Source organism: Staurois parvus, unplaced genomic scaffold (assembly GCF_062004578.1).
Source record: "Staurois parvus isolate SC_StPar_1 unplaced genomic scaffold, SC_StPar_1.0 ptg000237l, whole genome shotgun sequence".
NCBI lineage: Eukaryota > Metazoa > Chordata > Amphibia > Anura > Ranidae > Staurois > Staurois parvus.
The window spans coordinates 6841869-6868522 of NW_028318033.1; the positions used below are offsets into that span (position 1 = coordinate 6841869).

The following is a 26654-nucleotide window of genomic DNA, read 5'->3' on the forward strand; positions in this document are numbered from 1 at the left end:
TGAACATCTCTGGAGAGACCTAAAATGACTGTGCACAGACGCTCCCCATCCAACTTGATGGAGCTTGAGAGCTACTGCAAAGAAGAATGGGAGAAATTGCCCAAAAATATGTGTGCCAAGCTTGTAACATCATACGCAAAACGACTTGAGGCTGTAATTGGTGCTAAAGGGGCTTCAACAAAGTATTGAGCAAAGGCTGTGAATACTTATGTACATGTGGGGTTTTTTTTTCGTCTTTTATTTTGAAAAGATTTCAAAGCGAACTTCTTTCACATTGTCATTATGGGGTATTGTTTATAGAATGTTGCGGGAAAAAATAATTTAATCCATTTTGGAATAAGGCTGTAACATAACAAAATGTGGCAAAAGTTGAGCGCTGTGAATACTTTCTGGATGCACTGTAGTTCGGCAATACTTTTGCATGAGTGAACTGTAGAAATAGAAGATTAGTTAGAGAAGAAAACAAGATTTAAGTTTGGGAATAATAGAAAAGGGGGTTGGGGAAGAAAAGGGAAGAGATATGAAAAACCTACTGTGTTCAATTTTGTTAGCATTGGATCTTGTTTTTGAGAAGCAAAGGATTAATTTTTGAGGGAGCTTAGATAACCATGTGTACTCTTCAGCACTCCAGGAAATGAAATGCCAAAGGGAGGCCAAGGGGACCAGGACAGAGGTGGCCTAAAGATAATGCTTCAAGGATGCAGCCCTCCTCAAACGAGGGAAATCAACCACTGGAATAAGAGCAGACAGGTAGTGCACACACCTAGTGCATTATCCAAGATTTGTTCGAAGGTGTAAAAGACAAAAACATACTCACAGACATAGCATGTATAAAAAGCTTTTGCATAATGAAGATGGCCACAAGGTGTTCCAACTGTCAGGAGGCTGACGTGTTTCGGGGACGAGTCCCTTTCTCAGAGATACTCAAGTATGTTTTTGTCTTTTACACCTTTGAAAAAATTTTGGATAATGCACTAGGTGTTTGCACCACCTGTCTGCTCTTTTTGGAGGGAGCTTAGTTTACATATAAAAAAGAGTGATAGTGTTTAAACCAGCAAATACTGTAGCTATGACTAAGACCATTAAACTTTGCTGTGAGATTGATATATAAAACACTATTCATCAATGTAACTTCATCTGAAAAGTTTCAGGCTGTAAAATCTTGTAGTAATCAGTCATGCTCAAACATGGAAAAGTGTTAAAAACTCAGTTATAACTCAGGAAAAGTTATAAAAATTCAGAAGTTGTCTAAACAGGTCAGGAGGCAGTGTTTCCTGGTACTGTCTAGTAATATCATTACTGGTACGACTTTCATTTGAATAATGTTTCATGCTTGTGTATGTCACATTCTCTGGTGCCCTGATAGTCTTCAAAACAAAATTTGCACCGAGTTAAGGCTTTATACTTACCAATAATGTCATAGGGAATCTTGCATGGATCACAGAGTTGATATATTGGCTTCCAATGAGGATTTCTATTTTCTGGATCTTCTACAAAAATACAACAAACAAATTCTTCAAAGGTAATTATGTCAGCAGGATTGCGTTTAATTCCAAACATTGTTCTGATAGTATCAGCCAAGGTTGTAATGTATTTAACATTCTCATGAAGAAATGTGTCTCTGTATGCTGACACTACCCTCTCCAATGGATCCCTGGTAAACACCACTTTGGTATAATTGGAGACTAGCTCTATCTGCTTGGCTTGGGAGTAGGAGCTTAATCTGCACAGCAAAGGCGATGAATGAACTTCATAACGTCTGAGCTAATTTACTGTGTGTCCAATTAATCCATTTAGAACAAGAATGACACTCTTCCAATTGGAACTTCCCAATAGATGAACTTATGGCTGTGTTCTACATACAACTGTGCCACAACTTTTCTGTCCAGTGGAAGAGAGACATTCGTGTGATTTTTCTGAGAACAGACAGTGTTCACAACAGAGTTTCGGTGTCTGTAAACCAATGCAAGTTGTACAATGTCTGCAACAGCAAAACATATATTGAACATTACTGATGTAGCATTATGGTTAAACCAAACTAAAAGAGGCTTATTAGAAAAACAAGTTAGAGACAACCTTTTTTCCAGTATGATCTAAAGATCTACAAGTTTTATTCAGCCCCTAATTTTAGTTCTCGGGATTGGTCAAATATTGTGCATTCCATAAACTTAATGCAAGGAAGAAAAATAATGGTTTCCAGTTAATTTTGCTTTAAAAGTTTGAAAGGTTTTAACCTTTTTGAAATCCGTTTTGTATTTTTGTAGGGATGTTTTCCCTAAGGCCTGCTTTCAGCACTTTCTGTTATGTTGCCTTTCCGGTAAAACATGCACTTTGGTTTTCCAATTCTGTATTATCTACCACACTCTGTTAAGTGACCCAGAGTAATGATAAGCTTATCAGCCTGTGTTAAATTTATTGTGGGTTTGATTAAATCTGTTTGGATTGCATCAGAAATAAACTACCATAAATTTGATTGAAGTCTATGGCAGAGGAGTGTTAGATGAACAGTGAACAGCACAATGATGATGGGTCAGCCTGCAACTGAGAGCAGGACATTCGTAAAAGAGAGGCAGAAGTGGGAAAGCAGTGACATGCTTGAAAGTGGAAGCGGATGACACAGTAAAGTGAACCACCAGAGCTTCAGAAAAAAAAAAAAGTGTAGCACTGGGCACGGATGGGGAAACAAATTCCACAGGGACATTTTTTTTTTTCGCTTCTCCCTACTTGAGTGACATCTGCAGGGAGAAGGAGGCTGGACTAAGTTGTTGTGGAATCACTGGAGCTCTGGAACTGCCACATTTGTGTGGGCTCTTTAGACACTTGCTTCTCTCTGAGCGCTCGGACTTTGCCACCAAGTTCACTGGCCAGTGGCTGGGCAGGAACAGGGCACTAGTTAACCAGGGGGATTGTATGGGAGCTGTAGGATACTTGTTTCAGTTGGAAATGTCTGTTGAACTGTTAGGCAATTTGCTGCACTTTCCTTCAAACCCATTTTTCTTACAGGGCTTTCCAGTCAACTATAGCCCATTGAAACATTCTCAAGCATGCCGTGGTGTCATTTGGGTACAGGTAAGGGCGGGTCATCACTATTGCAGGCCAGAAGGGACCCAAAAACATCCAGCAGCCCCTTTGGGGGTCATTAGTACATAAGCATCTCTATAACCACTCCTACTTCTGGTGGTCTCAATGCCAGTTTGCCAAAGCTCTTTGTACTGCAACATCACTCATATAACTTAGCAGAATGTTCCTGGCCTGGGTGGCCTCAGAGAAGTGAATTCTCCGCTGCCATTCCTTATTTTTAATTTTTTTTTTTTTTAATTTAAATATTTATTTCATTTTTCATAATAATACAAATACCCATAAAGGGAAACAATTCACATATAAATAGACATTTATAACATTTCTACTTTTCCCCTTCTAAAAACTCTTTTCTTTCCCATCCCCCCCCACCCTTCCCACCCCTCCTCCCCCTCTGCAGATTCTAACCCATTCTAATCTCTCGAGGCTTATTAATTTTTAGCTAACGTCCTAGTTCATAGTTTCCTATATTTCTTTTTCAATCCTGCTTTTTCCCACTTTTCCCATCTCCTATAGTAAACTCCCATCCTATCTTCCTGCATATGGTATGATCTTTCCATTCTACCTATCTGGTTTACTCTATTAATCCAGTCTTCCTCCTTCGGTACCTCAGATTTCTGCCAAAACTTGGGTATCAAACCTTTCGCCGCATTTAAGAAGTACCATACGCCTGAGTCTTTGTATTTATTTACAGATGTCTCCACATTATGTAGGAGGCACGTAGTTGGGTCTAACCCTATGTCAATTCCAGTTATTTCTTCAATCAATTTGACTATCATCCTCCAAAAAACCTGGATTTTCGGACATTCCCACCATATGTGAAACACCGTGCCTATCTCTCCACATCCTCTCCAACACATTTTTGGATTTTCCCCATTCATCTTGTGCTCAACACTCGGTGTAATGTGCCATCGTGTCACACACTTATAATTAATCTCAACCTCTCTCATACTAACATTCTCGTGTATCAATCTAAACATCTTTCTCTGTTTGTCCTCATCAAACCCTACTTCCATATCCCTTTCCCATTTTGTTATAAAAATTAACTTTGTGTTTGTGTCTAATTCTGTGAGTATTCTATAGATTTTCGAAATACCGTGCTTCCCATCCCTTCGTGTTTCTAATAGCCTTTCAAACATATTCCACTCCTGTTTTAATCTCAGGGGTGTCGGGAGATTTCCAATAAAAATTTCAATTGATGATATTTCCACTCATCTATTCTAGTAAAGATATCTCTCTTCTTCTCTATTAAATCTTTAAGTGGTCTCAATTCCCCCTCCACCAGAACATCTCTCAGTTGGGTATCCTCCTTTCTAAACCATCTCCCTGATATCTTATCCTTCCCCGGGGGAAAATACTCAGTATTTGTGATAGGCATTAATATAGAATTAAATTCCCATTTCATGTTTTTGTGTAAGTTGTCCCATACCCTTAAAACATTTAAAGTGTAAATACTTGTGCTTTCTTTGATTCCTCTAAACTGTGCTGGAACCCATATCATCTGACTCAATCTAATTCCACTAAGATCATTTTCAATTGTTGCCCAACTTTTCCCCTTATGGTTAAATGTCCAGTCATATATTCTTGCTAACACCACTGCTTTATAATATCTCTTGACATCTGGCAGACCCAATCCCCCTTTCTCTTTAGTCCTACTCAATGTTTCATATGCTATTCTAGGTTTTTTATTCTTCCATATGTATCTTGTTAACATTTTTTTTATTATCTTAAAGAAGGCCTCTGGAATTTTAATTGGTACCATTTGATATCTATACAATATTTTAGGCATAATTACCATTTTGACTAGGTTTATACGTCCTATCCAGGATGGGTTTCCTCCTTCTAGTGTTTTTAAATCTTCCCTGATCTCGTTTATCAATGAAATATAGTTTAATCTATACAAATGCTTAGATGAGGTAGTGAGTTTTATTCCTAGGTATTTTATCTCTTTTTCTCTCCATATAAAGGGGAATTCTTTTTGTAAGTTTTCTTTTTCATTCTTTGATATATTAATATTCAAGATCTCTGTTTTCGTTGGGTTAATTTTTAGATTTGATAATTCACCGTACTCCTTCAGAATCTTCATTATATTTGGGAGTGTTATTCGGGGATTCCCCACATAGAATAGTAAGTCGTCCGCAAAGGCCGCTATTTTATGTTCTATAGTTTCTATCTGAATTCCCTTTACCGCTCCACTGTTCCTTATTATTGACAACAGAGGTTCGAGTGACAACACATATAGTAAAGGGGACAGTGGGCAGCCCTGTCTTGTTCCATTAGACATTCCAATGGGTTCTGATCTCTCCCCATTTACCGTAATGATTGCAGTAGGCTCTCTATATAATTTACTTATCCACTCACGCATTCTATCACCTATCCCCAGCGCTTTTAAGTTGTCCATCATAAAGCCCCAGTCCACTCTATCAAATGCCTTCTCTGCATCAATTGACAAGAGCACCACCGGGGCTTTCCCTTTTCTACTTTTCTGAATAAGCATCAGGGTTCTCAAGCCGTTATCTCTACCTTCTCTCCCTGGTACGAGACCCACCTGATCTCCATGGATCCATTCAGGCATTAGATCTTTCAACCTGTTTGCTAGAACCTTTGCGTACAGTTTGGTATCTGTGTTCAATAATGAAATAGGTCTATAGCTGGAGCACTGAGATGGGTCTTTTCCCTCCTTGTGAATAAGTACTACGTGGGCCTGTAAAGATTCTCTCCTCACCTCCATCCGACCTCCCAGAGCATTCATATACTTCTCCAGCTTGGGTAACAGTACTTCACTAAATTTCTTATAGTACTTAACTGTATAGCCATCCGGGCCTGGGCTTCCCCCCCCCCCCCCCCTGTGCTTCTTAATGCTGTTTTAATTTCTTCCTGGGAAATTTCCACGTCCAAGGAGTTCAACTGTGCTTCACTTAGTTTTGGTAATCCCGCGTTTTTTAGATATATCATCTTTTTTTCATTGATTCCCTCTTGAGCTTCTTTTAGAGAACCTTGGGGACTAATATTATATAGCTTTCTGTAATACTCCGTAAACACTTTAATTATCTCTTTAGTTGAGTGGGCCAACTCCCCCTTAGGACTTTTTATCTTTTCTATATAGTTCCTATTTTTCTTTTTATTCAAAGCTCTCATTAGATATTTTCCTGGTCTATCTCCCCATCTATATCTCTCATTTAAAACCCTGTTGTATACTCTTCTCTTCTCCTCATCCATCAACCTCTCTAGCTCATATTTGTTACCCATTAACTTCTGTCTTGTATCTTTTGTTATTTTCTTCTTATGAATCTGCTCCAGGTCCAGTATTTCTTTTAGAAGCCCACTGACCCTCTCTCTTCTTTCTTTTTTCTTCCTTGCTCCTGCCGCAATCAAGATTCCTCTTATAAATACCTTATGACTTTCCCAAACTGTAGCTATCGATACTTCCTCTGTTTCGTTCTCCTTAAAATATACCTTAATCTCTTTCTCGATTTTCTGAGCTAAATCCTCATCCAGAAGAAGAGCCTCATTTAACCTCCACCCTAATCCTCCAGTCCACCTTCTTCCCCATCCCATTTTCATTACGACCGGGGCATGATCCGAGAACGTTCTTGTCTCTATTTCAATTTTAACCAGATGTTCTATAAGTTGATGGTCTATTAAGATGTAATTTAATCTCGAGTATGTCTCGTGTGCGTTAGAGAAGAAGGTATAGTCTCTGTCTTTCATGTGCATTATTCTCCAGGTGTCCACAAGTTGATACTCATGCATCACTTTTTTCACAGCTCTCAGAGACCTACTCCCCTCTCTTTGCACAGAAGAGGTATTATCCTTTTGTGGGTCCATACAGAAATTTAAATCTCCTGCTACTATCAAACGCCCTTTTTTAAATTCCATAAATTTTTTCAACAGACCCTTCATATACATCTCCGGGTTTTTATTAGGGGTATATATTGGCTAAAGTACACTCAATCCCCTGAAGTTTACCTTTTAAGAATAAAAATCTCCCCTCCGGATCGGTCCTTCTATCCTCCAGCTCAAATCTCATATTCTTTGCCAATCCTATTGCAACCCCTTTTGCTCTTTTAATTGGAGAGTCTGCGTAATACCATATTGGATAATATTTAGATTTCAATTTCACATTTGCCTCTATCTCAAAGTGCGTCTCCTGTAAAAATACCACTGACGTTGCCCTATGATGTAACTCCTTAAACAACTTAAATCTCTTCCCTGGACAACTCAACCCGTTCACATTATAGGTTATAAACTGTATTTCTTCCATCCTTCCCAGTTCGCTCCATCTCTCTTCCAAGTTGCCTCTTCCTCTTTATCCCTACTGTCATGCAGAGTGTTAACCCAATACCTCCTCCCCTCCCTCCCTCCAACCCAACTCCCATCCCCCCCCTCCCCCCATCCCTCGTTCTTTTTTTTCCCCCTACCCAATTTTAGGCTTGAATATTGCCTATAAATCATTTGTGGATCTATTTCCACCACTGATTTGATGCTTTGGGCGTAAGCTCCACCCATGGCCGGCTAGCCTCTCCTTCGACCTCCCCAGATCCCATCTCTCTATCCACAGGAGAATACCAAAATCTTTACTTCCCCCCTCAACCGAAGCTCCCGAGGGATTACCATTTCAACAAAGGTGGGGCCTGGGAGGTCGAGAGAGATAGAAGAGAAAAAAAAAAAAGAAAAAAAAATACTTTTCTCAATTTTCCCTCCCCTCTCTCCCCACGCCCGGGCCACCCCTCCCCCCGACCCGCTGCCAGTCCTCTTTCCTTGTATCTTCTGTTTCCCTTCTTTCTTTTTCTTCTTCTTCCCACCCCACTATCGCCATTCTTTGCAGTTTCAGTCTGTCATAAAAATCCCTCAGTTCCTCCGGGTATCTCAAATATGCTGTTACGCCATTTTTCCAGCCAATTAAACAAGCTGGGGTACCCCATCTATACTGGACGTTCTGTTTTCTCATTTGTTCCAACAAGGGTCTCAGGGATCTCCTTCTCCATAGGGTCTCTGGTGTTAGGTCCGCATAAATTTGGATATTTAAGTCTCCATACTTAATTAATGATCTTCCTTTAATCTTCCTCCATATCTCATCTTTGACCCCAAATTTTTGGAACTGGACCACTGTATCTCTTGATCTTTCCTTCTCCGCAGCTTGGTTAAACTTTCCTATTCTAAACACTCCATCCAGTTTAATCCCGTCTGTTTCAGGTCTGTCTATTATGGAGTTTAGAATTTTTACAACTAGGTCATATAGTGATTCCCCTTTTACTTGCTCTGGAATTCCTCGAACTCTAAGGTTAGATCTTCTTTCTTTATTTTCTTGAACTTCCATCCTATAGAGCAATTTTTTCTGGGTATTCTCCAAGTAAGTTATTTTTTTCTCTAGATTATCTATGGTTTGAGCCTGGTTTTTAACTTTTTCCTCTGTTTCTTCCACTCTCGATAGCAGGTGTCCTAAATCATTCCGCACAACTGTCATTTCATGTTTTATCATTTTTTCCAAATTTTGGAACATTTCTATCATCTCCTTTTTATTTGGTGCTTGTAGTTCACCGTCTACTTCCTTTTTTTCCAAGCCCTCTGTTGTTAGGTGGCTACAGCTGCTATTCATACCCATTGATAATCTAGGACTATTTCCCAGAGAAATGTCCATTTCCCCTTTTGCGCTTGCGCCTTGGGTCCTTTCTGGCGTAATATTTCCTTGCGATGTAAATTTCTTTATCGTACCTGTTTGAGACCCTTTGAGCCCTGTTCCCTTAGGACCTTTGTTCTTCATGTCCTCTAAATCTCTGTTTTCTTCTCTTATCCTCAAGATGAAATTATATCAGTCCTTTAATTTGTACACCAGACAAAACCTGCTGTTTTCCCTTATGTTTTTACTCTCCTAGGACACCTGGAGCTCTTCTCATCTTCTCTTTCTTAACCCAGGGAATCCTCCCCTCCTCTCCTTCACCCCTAGATCTCCTATATCACTCGGGGTTCCCCCATACGATAAGCCCCCAGCAGCTCTCACTCACCCTTTTTCTTCTCCAAGCAGTGGCTCCGAGTTTAAGGTATAGGGCTTTCACAGCAGCTCAGTCCTAGGGGGGATTCCTCTGGGTTTCACTCCTCTCCTCCTGCCCTTTGTCCAAGATCTTCACAGGAAAGCAGGGTAGCTCTCTTCACTCTATTGGGTCACCCAGACCCAGGATCGATCAGCTGGCCAGGGGGTTTGAACATGTGTGAGCTGGCGGCTCCCTCTTACATCGGGACGCCGGCCGGTTTCTTCCTTCTCCCAGAGATCCTCCGGGGCTGGTCACGTGCTCCCACCACGTCACCTCGCCCCTCAGTCTCCCGGATCTCTCCCCCGCAAGGCGCCGGGCGGACCAGCGCGTCACTGCCACCTCCGCCCTGGTCCCATCTCCGGCTCTCTCTCCTCTCCTCCGCCGTCCGACAGACTCCGGTGAGTCAGATCCCCGAGTCCTGCTCCAGATGGTCACTAGGGAGGTCGAATAGCGGCGCTTAGCAGGGAGCTATTGCCGCACGCTCCCCACAGCCGCCATGTTCAGGCTCCTCCCACCCTTACTCATTTTTAATTATTCATGTTACTTTTTATTTGCATATGTATTATTCTTTATTAAATGTATCTATTTTATTTATTTACATTTATTAATTTGTGCTGATGTGGTGGTAGGGGTGCAATTGCCAAGCTTTGACAGCATAATCTTACTCCTCCCAGGCACCCAGAAATCATTTTTTTTTTGTTCAATTTCTTTATAGTCAGGTCACAGGAGCCACAGCAACAGTGGAAATTCTATAGCCCTAGACTGCTCACTATTTCACTACACAGGGAAAGAGCAGGAAACAGAAAATTGAGGGTGAAAAAGAATGTTAGTTTGACAAAGCTGCCGGTGCTTCAACTGCACCCATGCTAGCTGGTGGAAACAACCCAAATATACCAGTTCATTGCCGTGGTGACTCCACAGTGGTAGATTTCCAGCTGCCATTCTTTGCGTTTTTAAAAATATTTATTTTGTTATTTTTTTATTCTGTGATGGTGACAAGGTAATTTTGGAGTGCTTACTTGCTAAAATAGTTTTTGGAACTTCCCCTTGTGTGCATCATGCTCCTGAATTTATGAGCAAAAGCACCTCATATTTATATTACCCTATCACCATAGTAAGAATAAAAGTCATGGACCTCATAAGAAAAAAATGGCAGACATGAACGTAGCAGGAGGTCAGGGTTGCTGATGATGCCACCATCCACTTGAGCACTAGGGTTCAGTTTGCATAGGTTCGACCAGGGGCGGACTGACAACTCATGGGGCCCCCAGGCAATAGGGGATCATGGGGCCCCTGTGCCCTTGCCCAAACTCAAAAAAGCCTAGGAAAAAGGTAGCAGGGGCATCTCATGGGGCCCCCTACTGACCCCGGGCCCTCGGCAGTGCCCGAGTTTCCAAATGGTCAGCCTGCCCCTGGGTTCAACAGAACGTATCATAAGTTTAGCTGCTGAATCTGAACCCCATTAAAGTAAAAATCTGTTAAATCAGTACCCTCCATTTTAAGGCAACTAGCTAAGGGATTGGTGAAAAAGTGCATGGGGGGCTGGGCACTGCCCCAGGGGACATGTACCATGACAACGTTTTTAAATTAAAAATTTTGTTTTGCAAGAAGCAGTGAATTTGGAAATGTTGGAAGTGCAACATTACATTAAAAATGCATTATTCATTAAAAAAAACTGCTTTGGAAGGGGGGGGGTCCCTAAAAGCACCTGTTGAGTGGTGCATCATGACATTTACATATGAAAAAAAGCTGGCTAAAATGCTGGTCATTTATATTTTCATGAAAGCTTTCTTTATTTTGTAAATAACGCAGTGGGGACCTCCCTCCCGAAAAACATACCAGAGGCTTATCAAAGTAATATGGATTCTGAGGCAGCATCCTGCCAAAAAACAAACAAAAAGAAAATGATATGGGATCCGAAAGACCATATCAGACCCTTTGTATTTGGTACTTATTTCAAATGTGAGTCCCATGCTAAAAAAATGGGCATGGGGTTCACCACACAAAAAATAGAGTTCATAGATGCACACCTATCCTTCTGTTCTTCACCATAGGGTTTATAGTGCCACCTACAGGAGTAGGACACGAGGCAGAAAAAGAACACAGTACTGCCTATGGCTAGTCACTGGTATAAACCCCCCTCTCCATGGGTGAGCCAGTTAGTCACAAAGCAGTATAGGAAGATTAGGGGTAGGTGCCGTTTTCCCTTGTGCTCAGTGACGGACACAGCGCATCCCAAAGTAGTGTTTCAATGAGGGGTGGGTAAACCAAATACCCTTTGTAACCAGGCAAACATGCCAACTATCCCACAAACGCCCCCACAGAAGGGAAACGAGGAACCTTAAACAGCAGCCTGCAAAACCTTGCAGCCAATACAAGTATCTGAAAATGCACACAAAGAAACTTGCAAAAGGTGGTAAAGGTATGCACAGATGAACAGGTAGCTATCTTACTTATCTGAGGCACAGATAACTGATGTCAAAACACCCAAGAGACACCAAGAGCCCCAGTAGGGCACGCCGTAACAGAAAAAGGAGAAGCACGCCCCATAATGGCAGGTGTCTGAACATTGCCTGAGGAAGCCAACAGGAGAGAGTGACCGACCCCAGGCCATCCATGAGTACAAAAATAGAGCCAATACATACAAACTGCCTGGACTACCTCCAGGAAGTGCAGAGCAAGTTTCCATGGTGCAAAGGTCATGGACACAGGGATGGCAGGGCACATTTTAATGAAAATTAAAATCTGACAACACCTCCAAAGGAAAGAGGTGCACAGAGAACCACCTTACCCCCACAAAACTAAATAGGGAGGCTACAGCAAAGGGGTGCCGGCCTAGACACCCATGTGCAGAAGTGATGAACAAGAATGGCCCTCTTCCAATTGGAACTTCCCACCTTTGGCACCACACAGTAGATGAACTTATGGCTGTGTTCTACATACAACTGTGCCACAACTTTTCTGTCCAGTGGAAGAAAGACATTCGTGTGATTTTTCTGAGAACAGACAGTGTTCACAACAGAGTTTTGGTGTCTGTAAACCAATGCAAGTTGTACAATGTCTGCAACAGCAAAACATATATTGAACATTACTGATGTAGCATTATGGTTAAACCAAACTAAAAGAGGCATATTAGAAAAACAAGTTAGAGACAACCTTTTTTCCAGTATGATCTAAAGATCTACAAGTTTTATTCAGCCCTTAATTTTAGTTCTCGGGATTGGTCAAATATTGTGCATTCCATAAACTTAATGCAAGGAAGAAAAATAATGGTTCCCAGTTAATTTTGCTTTAAATGTTTGAAAGGTTGTAACCTTTTTGAAATCCATTTTGAATTTTTGTAGGGTTGTGTTCCCTAAGTTAGTAAAATATAGATTTTAGAGGTTCAAATATAAATGACTGTATCACCCAATATATGGCTTCCATCCAGTAGCCAAAAAACATGCAGACCAAAAAGGGATTTGTGAAAAGAGATTCACAGGAAAGCGACTACATTGTGAACAGAATGCGATACTCAGAAAAATTTCCAAAAATTATGCTTTATTACACATTAATGATTGACACACAGGCAATCGCCGTGGTTTACCATCACCCCAGTATGAGACAATATACACAGACCTAAAACCATAAAAATCACACCAAGACCGGTCTAGATATATGTGCTGCAAAGGCTATGACTACCATAGTCTAAAGCATTTGCAGCACCTGCACATTAGTTACACTCCCTGCAGGAGGTGTATTCAAAAAATTATACCATAGGTATGTAATATCACATGCTATAAATATAAGCACATATTGTTACCATATAGGTAACACTCCCTAAAAGAGATTTTCCAAAAATTGTACCATGGGTATATAATGTCACATGCAAGCAAAAAAGACAGATACAGTTACCATCTGGAGAGAAGCATAATCCTAAGCCTATATATGGCAATGTGGGTAAAACATTGTATGAAAAGGGGGAAATAACCCCAATGCTATGATAATGGATTCATGCATGTGACATTATATACCCATTGTACAATTTTTGGAAAATCTCCTTTAGGGAGTGTAACCTATATGGTAACAATATGTGCTTATATTTATAGCATGTGATATTACATACCTACATACATAGTCTATGGGAGGGGAGTGTTAGATGAACAGTGCAGAGCAAGTGTCCAGGGTGCAAAGGTCATGGACACAGGGATGGCAGAGCAAATTTTCATGAAAATGAAAATTTGACAACAACTTCAAAGGAAAGAGGTTCACAGAGAACCACCTTACTCCCACAAAACTAAATAGGGAGAATACAGCACAAGGCTGCCAACCCAGACACCCATGTGCATAAGTGATGACGACTAAGAAGGCAACTACTGAGAAAACCCAAGCAGGCAATGTCCTTATAGCTCTCAAATGGAGGCTACTGAAGGACCGAAATAACCAAGTTCAGGTTCCCCAGAAGTAATGGGGAATGCACAGGGGCACCACATCGCGAACTTCTGGGATAAGGGTACAAAGCAAGGAGTTAGAGGCTAAGGGGTGAAAAAAGAAGATCGCTAGGGCTGAAAACCTGGCGTTTACCAGTACACCAAGTAAAAACTCTTAATCAACACCCCATTGCAGAAAGGCAAAAACCCAGAGCCACCAAGAAGGGGTGTAGAGACCCCCCTGCGCAAAAGGCAGAGATGGGGGAGAAAGTAGTCTGCTTCTTATATGGATTAAAATGCACCTGGACATGCTCATCTGTAGCCATTTGGCTAGCTAGGCTAGCTGAACCACTTCCAGTGTGGTGAGGGTAGGTTGGCAAGATGGGGAAACTGTCCACATCAGTTCGCTCAAGCACCATTGGGAAGGTACATACCCTAGCCTTGGTAAATACTGCTCAGAAGATCCCAATACCTGGACAGGAAGAGAGGAGCAATGAAATGCCCATAGCAAAGATGGCAGTACAGCAATCTGCCAGAGTGGCCACCCACTGCATAAATTTACAGGCAGCCTGACCGCGTCACTTGCAATGTCCTGAGGCACAGGCCGGGTAGGGGGGTCCAGAACACTCCCTGCCCACAGCAGGGAGTGGCAGAAGCAAAAATTAACAAAACATCCCCCAGGTGCTAGAGCTGAGGCCAACACTGCAATTCCCCACAATCGCTGGTCCACACTCCGACCCAGGAAAGGGGAGGGGGCCCAAAAGCAATGAATTCCCCTAGGAACTGGCAAACCTCCACAGATCGAGGCCTCCAATGGGCAAAGGCAGGGCTACTTGATACATGGAACCATGGTGGCCCCAGAGAACCCTCCCATCAGGGTTAGGTAAGGTACCAGAGCCCAGACCTGTAGGGGAGAAGGAAAACCCTGCAGAGTCAGCTGCCTCAGGGTGTACCCATGCCCACACAATTTATGGGGAGGGAGACATCTACTTACCAGTTCTGTGGAGCGTGAAGGTAAGGCTCTCATGACAGATCATCCTCATCACCAAAGGGGGAGGCTGTCAGCCAAGGTACCACTGTGACACAGCCTCCAGTGCCCAGTCATGTGTGTCCCCCTTAACTCGCTGGCTGCCCCAGTACAGGATGGGGCTTTGTCGCGGATGACCCAGCACTTAGCTAAAGGTCTGCTCATGCTTGTTGGTCAAACTGAGGTGCCCAATGGATCTAGATTATCCAGCCCATCCTGGCTGTTGATTGAAGATCTCTGCAGAAAAAATCTGAGGAAAAAAGGGGAAGAAAAATTTATAGAACCACATGTCCCAGCAGGGAACCAGGTCCTTACTCCTGAAACACTAGGCAGAAATACTGGCTTGGCTATAGCAGAGAACGTATTTATACCAGTTAGGACTGCCCTCAGGCGGTGCTGTGTTTTTTTCTGCCTAGTGTCCTACTCCTATAGGTGGCGCTATAAACCCTAGGGTCAAGAATAGAAGAGCTGTGTCCATCACTGAACATAAGAGAACGTAAGAGAAACATACCAAACCCTTAGCATGCAGGCCCCTGTTCTACGGCTGGTTGCTTCTTTTTCGCTGAATTTTGTCTTTGAGATGTTTCCCTTTAATTTTTATCATAGCAAAACACCTATGTTGTGTCCACCCATCTGTTCCAGTATATTCTGTTCACAAAACTGTCCTGCTGCTGTGTCACATAACTGAAGAGCCCAAGATGATGAAGATGGCCTCTTGCACAATTCCCATCTGAGCAACTCTTGAAGCTAAGACAGGGTCTGCAAGAGTGATGGCACCTAGGTGTCGGGACTGGTGACTGGAACTCGAGAATGCTGGTATCAAATGCACAAGAGTACAGCTGGTAATACACAGAGGCTGCAATGAGTTCAGATACAGGCAGAGTCAGATCACAGGCTGGGTTGGTAACAGTCAAGCAGCCAAATGGTAAGCAGAAGCAAGATTGGGAAGATGCTGAGGTCAGCAATGAGCAGGAAACGGCAGTAAAAAGTATGCAGGCAGAATCTTGTTTAGAAGTCCAGGCTGAAGTTGGTAAAGGAAATTATCAACAAGTATTTATGTGAAAATAGAGTGCATGGGGAGCCAGAGGGGTTGCAGGTAATCTGGGGTGATGGTGTACAGTGTATTGGGTGAACATTGTTTCTACATCAAGTCATGTGAAAAGTAAGTCCCACGGAAATAGTTTATTCAAATATTTAAACAGGCAAATATTACCTAGAGATAAAGGTGATATAACTGAATAAAAATAGCCTTTTCAATCATCAAAAATATCAATAGATGTAATAGTGTGCTGTAGAAAAAAAAAAAGCTGGTGATATATATTTTAGCTAAAATTACTTTTGGGAGTTTCTTAGCAATGTCCTAGAAATAAGGTAGGATGGGGGAATGCCATCTCTAGGAGTTTTTTGTTAGGCTTTGGAAGGTACATAAATGGCCTACACCTATAATCTGAAAACAAAACCTAAAAATGTAAAGATTTGCTGAGATGAATTTCATTTACTATAAACAGCATTATTCTGCAGAAGTATTTTTTACTCTCCATTAGTACCTGGAGTACTACTTCTGCAGAATAATGCTGTTTATAGTAAACGGAATTCATCTCAGCAAACCTTTACATTTTTAGGTTTTTTTTTCAGAAGGAGGTCAGAAATGATAGCTTTATTTATGATAAACAATCGTACACAACACATATGCACCTGGAAGCACCTTATGCATGATCCAATAAACTGAGGGGGGGGGGGGGCATGCATTGAACACAGCTTGAAACTATTGGGGTACTTTCCACATCACTATGTAAAAAAGAAAATGTGACTGGAAATTTGCTGGTTTTCCCATTTAGTTCAATTTCTTACATCAAAAGCACTTACTATCATAGTCCTAGCGAGTGATTAATTTGAATAATTGAAGAAATGCACTCAGAGCACAGCAGAGGACAAGGAGGAATAGTTTGGAATGCAATGTTTTCCTTTTCAATGGATTCATAACTTTCAACCGCAAAGAATAAGCGTCAATACTGAAGATCTGGAAATAAAAAGAAAAAATATATATATACTGCCGATAATTCTTTCTTTTACATTCAGCTGTCACTGGGGAACCCCACTGACAGCTAAAACATTAACTCATGTTTTTCACTACTAAAATACTGCATGACTTGATAAAATAATTCATGCGGTATTTTAGTAGCATTTTTTGGTGAATTCAAACGTTTTGTTTATTAAATGCTATGCGGTATCCTAACATACCGCTTAGTGAATTGTGCCCCCTACTGACCCAGGGCCCTCCGCCCCTGCTCCTGACATTCTCCAGTGAATACTGAATCACTGCATGAGAATTGCAATGGAGGTTAAGCCCAGTGAGCATTGTAAAAATGGATTCGCTAAGTTCTGCTGTATAAAAGAGTCATAGTGAAAAATTGTCAAGAGCAATAGGAGAGACACAAACAGAAAAGTGGAAGAAGAGAAACCAGAAAAGGGAAAAAAGAAAAAATAAGGTGAGAAAGGGAATAGAAGGTAGTGAGGAGTTCCCCAGAGGGTGTTCAGCTGCTTAATATTCGGTAAGTATGGTCCATGGGTTAGGTTCCATTACCAAGGAATAATCACTGTTCGATCGCCCTATCTCCTGTCATCATCATCCATTCTGTACTCCTCTTCTGGCATGCTATCATCCCTCCTGTACCCTACCTCTGGCATCCTACCACCCTACCTTCTGTCATCATCATCCCTCCTGTACTCCACTGCTGGCATCCTATCACCCTACTCCCCTCTCATTATAGGGAAGATATGATCTCAGCTTCTCACCCCAAAGCTGCCACCATCACTTCAAACTGCATCCTGCCATCCAACCAACTGTACCCCAACAGCGGCAGCACACACCACAATACTGACCTGTCCCCCAACTATCAGTGACAGTGACACTAACTGCTATCTAACTGACATCTTGGTATTCCAATGGGGGTATGGGGGTTGGACATGTTTTGGGGGTCTCCCATTACAATGGGGTATAGATAGAAGCATAATTATGATTCACAAAACTTTACAGTGGCCTCCCCCAATGATTTATTGTTATTATTGTTATTAGTTCTGTGTTTGTTTCTCATTACATGAAATCACTTCTCCATCAGTGAGCAGTAATGAAGTGCAGTAACCTCTAGCAACCAATCAGTGAGCAATAATGATGTGCAGTAACCTATAACAACCAACGGGTGAGCAGTGATGATGTGCACTAACCTCTGGCAACCAATGGGTGAGAGGTAATTATGTGCTGTAACCTCTAGCAACCAATCAGTGAGCGATAATGATGTGCACTAACCTCTAAGAACCAATGGGTGAGCTGTGATGATGTGCAGTAACCTCTGGCAACCAATGGGTGAGAGGTAATGATGTGCTGTAACCTCTAGCAACCAATCAGTTAGTGGTAATGATGTGCACTAGTCTCTAGAAACCAGTTACTGAGTGGTGATGATGTGCAGTAACCTCTAGCAACCTGTCAGTGAGCAGTAAGGATGTGCAACCAACAACCAATCAGTAAAACTGGACCAATCGGTGGGTGTTCTTTATGCTTACATTATTTAAGTTTTTGAGATAAGTCTATGTGTGTGTTTGTGTATTGGGATGTTGGGATGAACAGCAAAATTGCATGAACAGGTAGGGGGCCCACGAAAATGTTTGCCCAGGGTCCAAATAATATTAAAGACGGCCCTGGCACCAACATCTGTCACAAGTGCAGATGGGCACCGACGCACATGAGAATGCGTGACTGCACAGGTGCATTAATATTAGCAAGTGCCCAATTTATATGAGCATGAAAGGGAACATGTAATAGCCTGTGCAAAGAAGTTCGTCCAGAGGAGCCAACTCGTCTATTGGCATTCCATTCCTGACAAATGTATAGATGATGAAATACACAGAAATACACAGAAATCTTATGATCAGGATTACAATCAAACTCAAACATGGTAATAGTCTCTAACCCTAGGTTCACACCTAAGCATTTCTGCAGCATTTTGCAGAAATGTAGTACAGTTCATTTAACATACAGTGGTAAGAAAAAGTATGTGAACCCATTGGGATTACGTGGAGTTTTGCATGAATTGGGCATAAAATGTGCTCTGAACGTCATCTAAGTCACAACAATAGAAGAACAGAGTCTGCTGAACATAATACTACACAAACATTAGATGTTGCCATTGTTTAATTGCACATAACATGTAAACATTCACAGTGTAGGGAGGAAAAAGTATGTGAACCTTTGGACTTAATAACTGGTTGACCCTCCTTTGGCAGCAATAACCTCAACCAAACGTTTCCTGTAGTTGCAGATCAGACCTGCACAACGATCTGGAGTAATTTTGGACCACTCCTCTTCACAAAACTGTTTCAGTGTAGCAATATTCTTGGGATGTCTGGTGTGAATCGCTCTCTTAAGGTCCTGCCACAGCATTTCAATCGGGTTGAGGTCAGGACTCTGACTGGGCCACTCCAGAAGGCGTATTCTGTGCTGTTGCAGCCATTGTTTTGTTGAATTACTTGTATGCTTTGGGTCATTGTCCTGTTGCATCACCCATCCTCTGTGGAGCTTCAGTTGGCGGACAGATGGTCGTACGTTTTCCTGCAAAATGTCTTGATAAACTCTGGAATTCATTTTCCCATCAATGACAACAATCCGTCCAGGCCCTGAGGCAGCAAAGCAGCCCCAAACCATGATGCTCCCTCCGCCATGTTTTACAGTGGGGATGAGGTTTTGATGTTGGTGTGCTGTGCCTTTTTTTCTCCACGCATAGTGTTGTGTGTTCTTCCCAAACAACTCAATCTTGGTTTCATCTGTCCACAGTATATTTTGCCAGTAGTGCTGTGGAACAGCCAGGTGCTCTTTTGCAAACTTCAAACGTGCTGCAATATTCTTTTTGGACAGCAATGGCTTCCTCCGTGGTTTCCTCCCATGTACTCCATTCTTGTTTAATGTTCTCCTTATTGTAGATGTGTCAACAAAAATGTTAGCATGTGCCAGAGATTTCTGTAGGTCTTTAGCTGACACTCTGGGATTCTTCTTTATCTCATGCAGCATTCTGCGCTGTGCTCTTGCAGTCATTTTTACAGGACGACCACGCCTAGGGAGAGTAGCAACAGTGCTAAACTTTCTCCATTTGTAGACAGTCTGTCTTACCGTGGACACATGAACATCAAGGCTTTTGGAGATATTTTTGTAACCCTTTCCAGCTTCATGCAAGTCAACAATTCTTGATCGTAGGTCTTCTGAGAGCTCTTTTCTGCGAGGCATGGTTCACATCAGACAGTGCTTCTTGAGACCAGTAAACCCAAAACAGGTGTGTGTTTTTTAAGGGCAGGACAGCTGTCAGCAACACATCCAGTATCATCACACTGATTGGAGTCAAGGTTGGCTCACTCCTGGCTCCAATTAGCTCTGGGAGAAGTCATTAAGCTAGGGACTCACATACTTTTTCCTCCCTGCACTGTGAATGTTTACATGTTATGTGCAATTAAACCATGGCAACATCTAATGTTTGTGTAGTATTATGATCAGCAGACTGTGTTCTTCTATTGTTGTGACTTAGATGACGTTCAGAGCACATTTTATGCCCAATTCATGCAAAACTCCACGTAATCCCAAAGGGTTCACATACTTTTTCTTGCAACTGTATATATCATTTATGGCCAATTATTTAAACATGAAAAACATAACTAAACCCTCTTTTTAGATCTACAGTTACCATGGTGCTGCTTATGAGACACCATCCATTTGTGGGCTTGAAAATTAATTTGAGAGCAGACATAAGCACTCTGGTGACCATGACAATAATTACCAGAGGAATGTTTTGAATGTAACATACACTATTATGCAGAATGGAAGTAAAAACACTGCAATAGAAGTGATTGTCGCTGGTGAGCTGCACAAACTCAGTCGCTGAAGCTGAGCTGTGAATTGCTGTAAAATTAGCAAATTAAAAATTCCATAGACAATGACTATGATTACCACAGCAAGAAATTTCTCTTTTAAAAAAAGTCCACTGCAAATAAATCTCCAGTGTGACATGGTTCTAAGTGTAAGTGGAGAAGAGATGTTGGGCATGAAGGATTGAGCTCCTGTGCCTGCATTTTACTTGTGCTTTACTGGCATCACCAGTCACCTATATGGAGTCACAACTATTCCATTTGTTGCCCATGTATTGTGATTGCATGTTGTAAGACATAGCCCCTCACTCTCTTTTACCATGTGATAGTATCTAGGCCAGCCTAGTGATTGGCCACTCAAGAACTAAGCATTGCATTCTAAAGCAGCAGAGAGAGTGTCATCTGTTCCCCCTTATCCTATACCCAAAGTACTGAGAATTTAAACTAGAGAAGCATGGTGCAGGGCAGCGGCATCAGCAGCATTCTTAGTATGTTAGGTTGCAATAGCATAAGTTGTCTGTAAGGTTCCCTTTAAGGAGTTGGTGTTGGCCTTCACAGTGGATTCATGGAGATTCTGCTCAGTGAAGTGAGGAAGGTTGGTGGGAATTTACCTAAAGTAAAGGAGCTAGAGTGAGGAAGTTGTGGTGGAGAAATGGAATATATAGAAACTGTCATTTTCCCCGTGTATTAGAGAAGACGGGCTATGGAGTGCATGTAAGTGAAGAAAGATTGTTAATTAGGGATAAACAGGATGGTCTGTTTTGTTTTAGAGATGAGCTCAAAGTTCAAGTTACCCATGAATTTGACCCAAACTCAATTTACCAAATGGATGGACTAAATGGCCACATCTGGTGCCTCCTGAACCACCAGCTGCTGCAGCCAATACATGACAACCTGGGGCCATTCGCCAGCACCTTTCAAATTAGAACAACCATTTTTAGTTAATGATGTCCCCCTGCATCACCAACAGGTTTGTTACCATTCAGCAGCCAGCCAGGGAGCCATCATTTAGGAGTGCAGGAGGATCACCATGGCACGTGTTAAAAGGGAGTCAACAATCATGATTGAAGGTGGATCTACATCACTGGACAATGTTATTAATATTGGATTTACATCGGGGAAAATATTTTTCTTACTAGTTTTTATGCCTCCTAATGTTTGGTTCCAGGAGAGGGAAAAGCGCATGCTCACTGCCCCTCTCTTTCTTGGCCAGCCAGTCTGCATGCCTGGATATGGGTCTGGTATAGATTGTGGGGGGGGGGACCCCATGGCATTTTTGTTTGTTTTCCTGTATGGCCGTATGTTACGGGGGGGGGGGGGGGTTGTGGGTGGAGGTGCTGCACATTCACTGCTCCTTTCTTTTTTAGTTCCAAGGTTGCCTACCTGGATAAGGGTTTGTTGAGAATTTTGAAGGAAACCCCGCAAAAAAAATGTAAAAGTTACGTGCAAGCTTATTTTAAAAGAAGTCTTGTATAAGGAAATACTATATCACTCAAATTCCTACCTAATGTGGTATTGATGTAGTGTATGTAATGATGATATATTGAGTAATAATCGAACAATTCCTATTGCAGCTCAGCAGTGGAGTGACCATTTGAGCACTCGGGCAGTCAGTAGGGGGCCCCATGGTATTCCCTTGATACCTTTCATAGGAGCTTACAATATGGGTGATAATCTAGGCAGACAACCATGGAGGAAGCTGACCAGGAGCCCAGGATAAGGGAAGAGACCAATGATGAGTGATTAATCCTCTATCCTTGCGATACCTGGAACTTTACATGGCTTGGTCCGGGCACACACACAGCACATGCTGGCAATCCCAGCAGAAACCCAGTCATGTCCCTTCTTCCATCTCCTCAAGCTGTGCTGTGCTCCCAATAAGGATGGAAGAGCCAGCTGTGTGCTCAGACAGGATGTGCAGGAAGCAGCTGAGAGGCAAGGAGCCCCCCCTCTCTTTGAACCCCGCCTCTCACACCCACTTCTCTCTGAACCCCCCCTCTCTTTCACTCCCACCCCTCTTTTTCTTTCACCCCCCCCTCTCTCTCATGCCCTCTTTTTCTCACCCCCTCTGTCTCTCACCCCCACCTCTTTCTTTCTCCCCTCTTCATCCCCAACCCTACCCCTTCTTTCGTTCACCCCCACCTCTCTCACGCTCTCTCTCTATCAGCCCCCCACCCCTTCTCTCTCACCCTCCTCACTGCCTCTTCCTCTCACCCTCCTCACTGCGTCTCTCTCTCACCCCTCCCCTTTTTTAACCCCCCCTTCTATCTCACCCCTTCTCTGTTCCACCCCCCTTTCTCTCTCAACCCCGCCCCAACTACCCTCTCTCACCTCACCTACCTCTTTCTTTCACCCCTCTCTTCTACCCCCACCTCGCTCTCTCACCCCCACCCTCTCCATCTAACCCCCACACCCCCTCTCTAATTTACCCCCCTCTACTTCACCCCTCCCTCACCACCCCTCTCTCACCCCCTCTCTCTCTTTTACCCCCCTTCTCTCTCTTTGTCCCCTCACCCCCCTCTCTCTCATGCCCAGTAGCTTCTAAAGACATCACAAACTTCTATGCAGGCTATGCTACGGTAGATATTCAAATGGGGGACATCTATTCAAATGTAGATATATAAAAGTGGGGGACTTTTCAGCTGAGCTGCAATAACCAAATGATCAGGTCCATGAGGGTACCTGAAGGCAGGGTTAGGAAACCGTCAGGCAAATGACAGGTTATCGGATGGCTCGCATGCCTAATCTGCAGATAAGAATTGGGCATTGATTTGCTGATGGGCCCTTCTGTGCAGCTGTGCTGCAATATGTGGGGGATGACTGCCACAAACACATGTAATGTGGGCAGTGCAATATGTAAGTGGGGCTTTTTTGGGTGCGGTTTGAGTGTGGGCGAGGACACACGGGCCCCATTATCCCGTATTGTCCAGGGGCCCCATGAGTTGTCAGTCTGCCCCTGTTCCAGCTCATCACTATTGCTTGCAAGAAGTGGTCTACTTAATCTCAAAGGGCACTTGTCACACTACCAATGCCTATCATTTTGAAATGTGATACAAATAAGGTGTGCTGTTAACCTCTTTATATAAACTGATATTGATATTGCCAAAGAATCTGAAACTAGACTTACCTAGCAGTCTCTTAGTTTCCTTCATACAGTCTTTTTTATAGAGTACGGTAATACTGCTCCCTTTTATCTGCTCTTTTCATGACATTATGGTTATTGCAGCTTAATTGTTTTAGTGCTAGATTATATTGTGGTATAAAGTTGGATTGACATGTTTTGTGTTTGCATAAAGTGACAAATTTTACCTAAACTACTTTTTAATAAGTCAGTATTTAAAGTAGAACTATAGGCAAAATTTTTTTTTTTCATTTTTGATAGAGCAAGAGAATGTTATAAACGCATCAGATTTTTTTTCACCACCTGTGGCCCATTGCGGAGATTTCCCTTCATTTCCTGTCCAATAGCCTAACAGAAAGTAAGAGGAAATCTCTGCAAAATAAAGGAATTTCTTGGGGACCCCCATATCACCAGAACTAGTGTCCCCATTGGAAGATTTCCTCTCTATTACTTTGCTGGGGACAACCCTCAATGTGGGATTTTATTTTACTTTCAATGATAATGGTAAACTGCACAAATAGAGAGGGTGAATCTCCTTAAAGCCGAGTTCCACTCACCTTGTCAAAAAATAAAAGTCAGCACCTACAAAAACTGTATCTGCTGACTTTTAAAAAAACAGCCACTTACCTGTCCCTCGGTCCCGTGGTGTGTCCCTCGCAGCCCGTTTCACTGGCCGTCCTGTTTTCCAGGAGGCCGGCATCTTCAGTGTGGGCACAAGGCTGTGATAGCTTGCAGGTACCCACTGCGCATGCGCGAGCAGCACTGCGCTTCATTAATGGTCCTGTAATCTTCTGGGACCTGTCACATGTCCCAAAAGACTACAGGGAGGGAGAACACCTTCCGTTTCCGATGGCCTAGGCGATTGGACTGGAACTGGGAGCGGGTACCCGCTCCCCGCCCCCCAAAGGTGCCAATCCTTAATGGGGAGCGAGGGAGCAGTCCTTAAAGCGGAACTTCCCCTTTTGGGTGGAGCTCCACTTTAATGACAGCATAGGCAGCAATACAATTTGCACCAAACAAAAAGAAAAAAGCCACCTAATATGACACATTTATCCGTGTCAAAATAAATGTGGAATTATAAACCCAGGATACATAGTAGAAAATTTTGGAACTCCTATTGGAGGAATATGTTTTTATTATGCTACATACGTGCTGTAGTATGTGATAGTAGTCTCATACATCTATGAGGAACCGCATCATTTCTCAGTAAGAGTAATTTTTGGAAACCCTGACTTGGGTATATACATTCAGGTATATTTTGCCTGCTACAATCAGCTTGGATTTTTTTTTCCACCCCCATATTCATTATTAGAAACACAAAGACCTGATCTCATTTCAAGTGAGGTGGAGTCTCCTTGATCCTATTTATGGTAATATATATTTTTTACCCTTACATTTATTCTATTCAGGTATTCATGATTTATGTTTATACATTCTTAGAATCACTTGCTATTGTGGATTCATTTCCACTTGGGGTGGTCACCCAGGAAGGCCTTGCATCCATCATTATTTCATAATGGTCAAGCTCATGAGAAGGTAATGGAATTCTTAGTTTACTATTTAGTTTGGATGCCTTGTTCTAGTACATGACTTGTGCATACATTATTCTTTTTATGTTTCCACTACTATGATCCTTCTTTGGTTTCCATTATAGGAAGTCATTCCGCTTATTGTGGTATTTACCAAAGAATATCTTTGAAGAATGTTCTCCCTATTCAGATACTATGTGGAACCATATGGAAATCTATGATCACGTAGTTAGGAAACTTCATTGCCTTATGTGGATTCCTGCTTGCCGATTAATAACCAGATTTGAAGACGCCGAATGTTTTTTAACTTTGTAATTTTATCATGATTTGTTCACCGTGTCCATGTCCAACCTCTTTATGATCCATGGGATCAAATAAAGTATTTTTGCAGCTATTGAATGCAGTTATATTACTCCGCTTGGATTTTCAATTAACCACTTTTTGTAGGCAGTATTGCTCTTGTCATACTGCCATATTTTCTACAGCAATACAATTTGACAGAGGTTCTAATTCTTATGTACTCAATCCCAAAAAAAAAAAAGTTTTGCCTTTAGGTAAACTTTAAGGCCCTGTGAATTGTGAAGGTTTGAGGGTCGAAAATGTTTATGTCGTATATTGAGCCACATTCTATCAATTATAACTTGCTATTCTCACCTTCAGGATAAAGTAAATAAACCATCTGGAGACATTCTAGATCATCGAACATGTCCAGTATATCCTTGTCTTCTTCTTAGCCATATTGCTGGCATAATGTCTCTTCAAGTGTCAATTTCTATCACCTGTACTGCATTTAGCCCTTTAAAAGACAGAACAGATTGGATTTTAATGTGGTAATAATAAGAAAAGCGCCAAAATGAACCAAAAAATATAATAAGCTGCAAACCTAACCCAAATCAGGTGTATAACATAAATAAGTAAAGGAATGCGCTAATAGTGTCAAATTACCACAAAAAATATATAAATAATAAATAAATATAAATGAATGTCCACAAATCTTGTGTAAAGTCCAACCACCATAAAAGTGACAATCAATTCTGAAGTCTTGTATAAACCAAATGACACCGTGAAAAAAATCCACCACCGAATGAAATGAATAACTCACCAGAGCTATATGCTGATCAAATTATAAATCAGCATACTCGCTATTGCTCTGGGAGCGATGATCTGTAGAGATATCCAAGGTATGGGAGCAATATACTGCAATCAGCCAATCAGCACGGATGGAGAACCCTTTACATTGGCGCATTCCTTTACTTATTTAGATTGGGTCTTAAGCTTGATGCAAAATTCAAACCCTTTTTAATTGGGATAGTTCATCTGGTAACAGGGCACTGAACAAAAGTTTAAAAGTCTTTATTTGGGATTTATTCATGATTTTTCAACCTTTTCACTTTTGTTTAGTCTTTTCATCTCCCCTACAGCCTCTCCTTGTTCTTCCAATCTACTTTTTATTGGCTGTCCATGGGCCTTTCTAAAAAAGGGGCAATCATTATTGTTGGTCCGTCATAGTTTCTAGTATTCTGCAGTATGCACCCTCTTTGATGAATCTAT

General features: G+C 41.9%; 1 long non-coding RNA gene and 1 pseudogene across 1 annotated transcript in view; one reads left to right on the plus strand and one right to left on the minus strand.

Moving 5' to 3' along the window:
- Positions 1-25502, plus strand: part of LOC149460043 (uncharacterized) — a 38105-nt gene extending 12603 nt beyond the window's left edge. The window contains exons 2-3 of the long non-coding RNA XR_016313163.1: positions 25015-25110; positions 25229-25502. This is a non-coding gene — a long non-coding RNA (uncharacterized LOC149460043). The remainder of the gene's footprint in view (positions 1-25014; positions 25111-25228) is intronic.
- On the minus strand, positions 1218-14562 carry LOC149460044 (carbohydrate sulfotransferase 8-like; annotated as a pseudogene).
- Positions 25503-26654: the final 1152 nt, after the last annotated feature.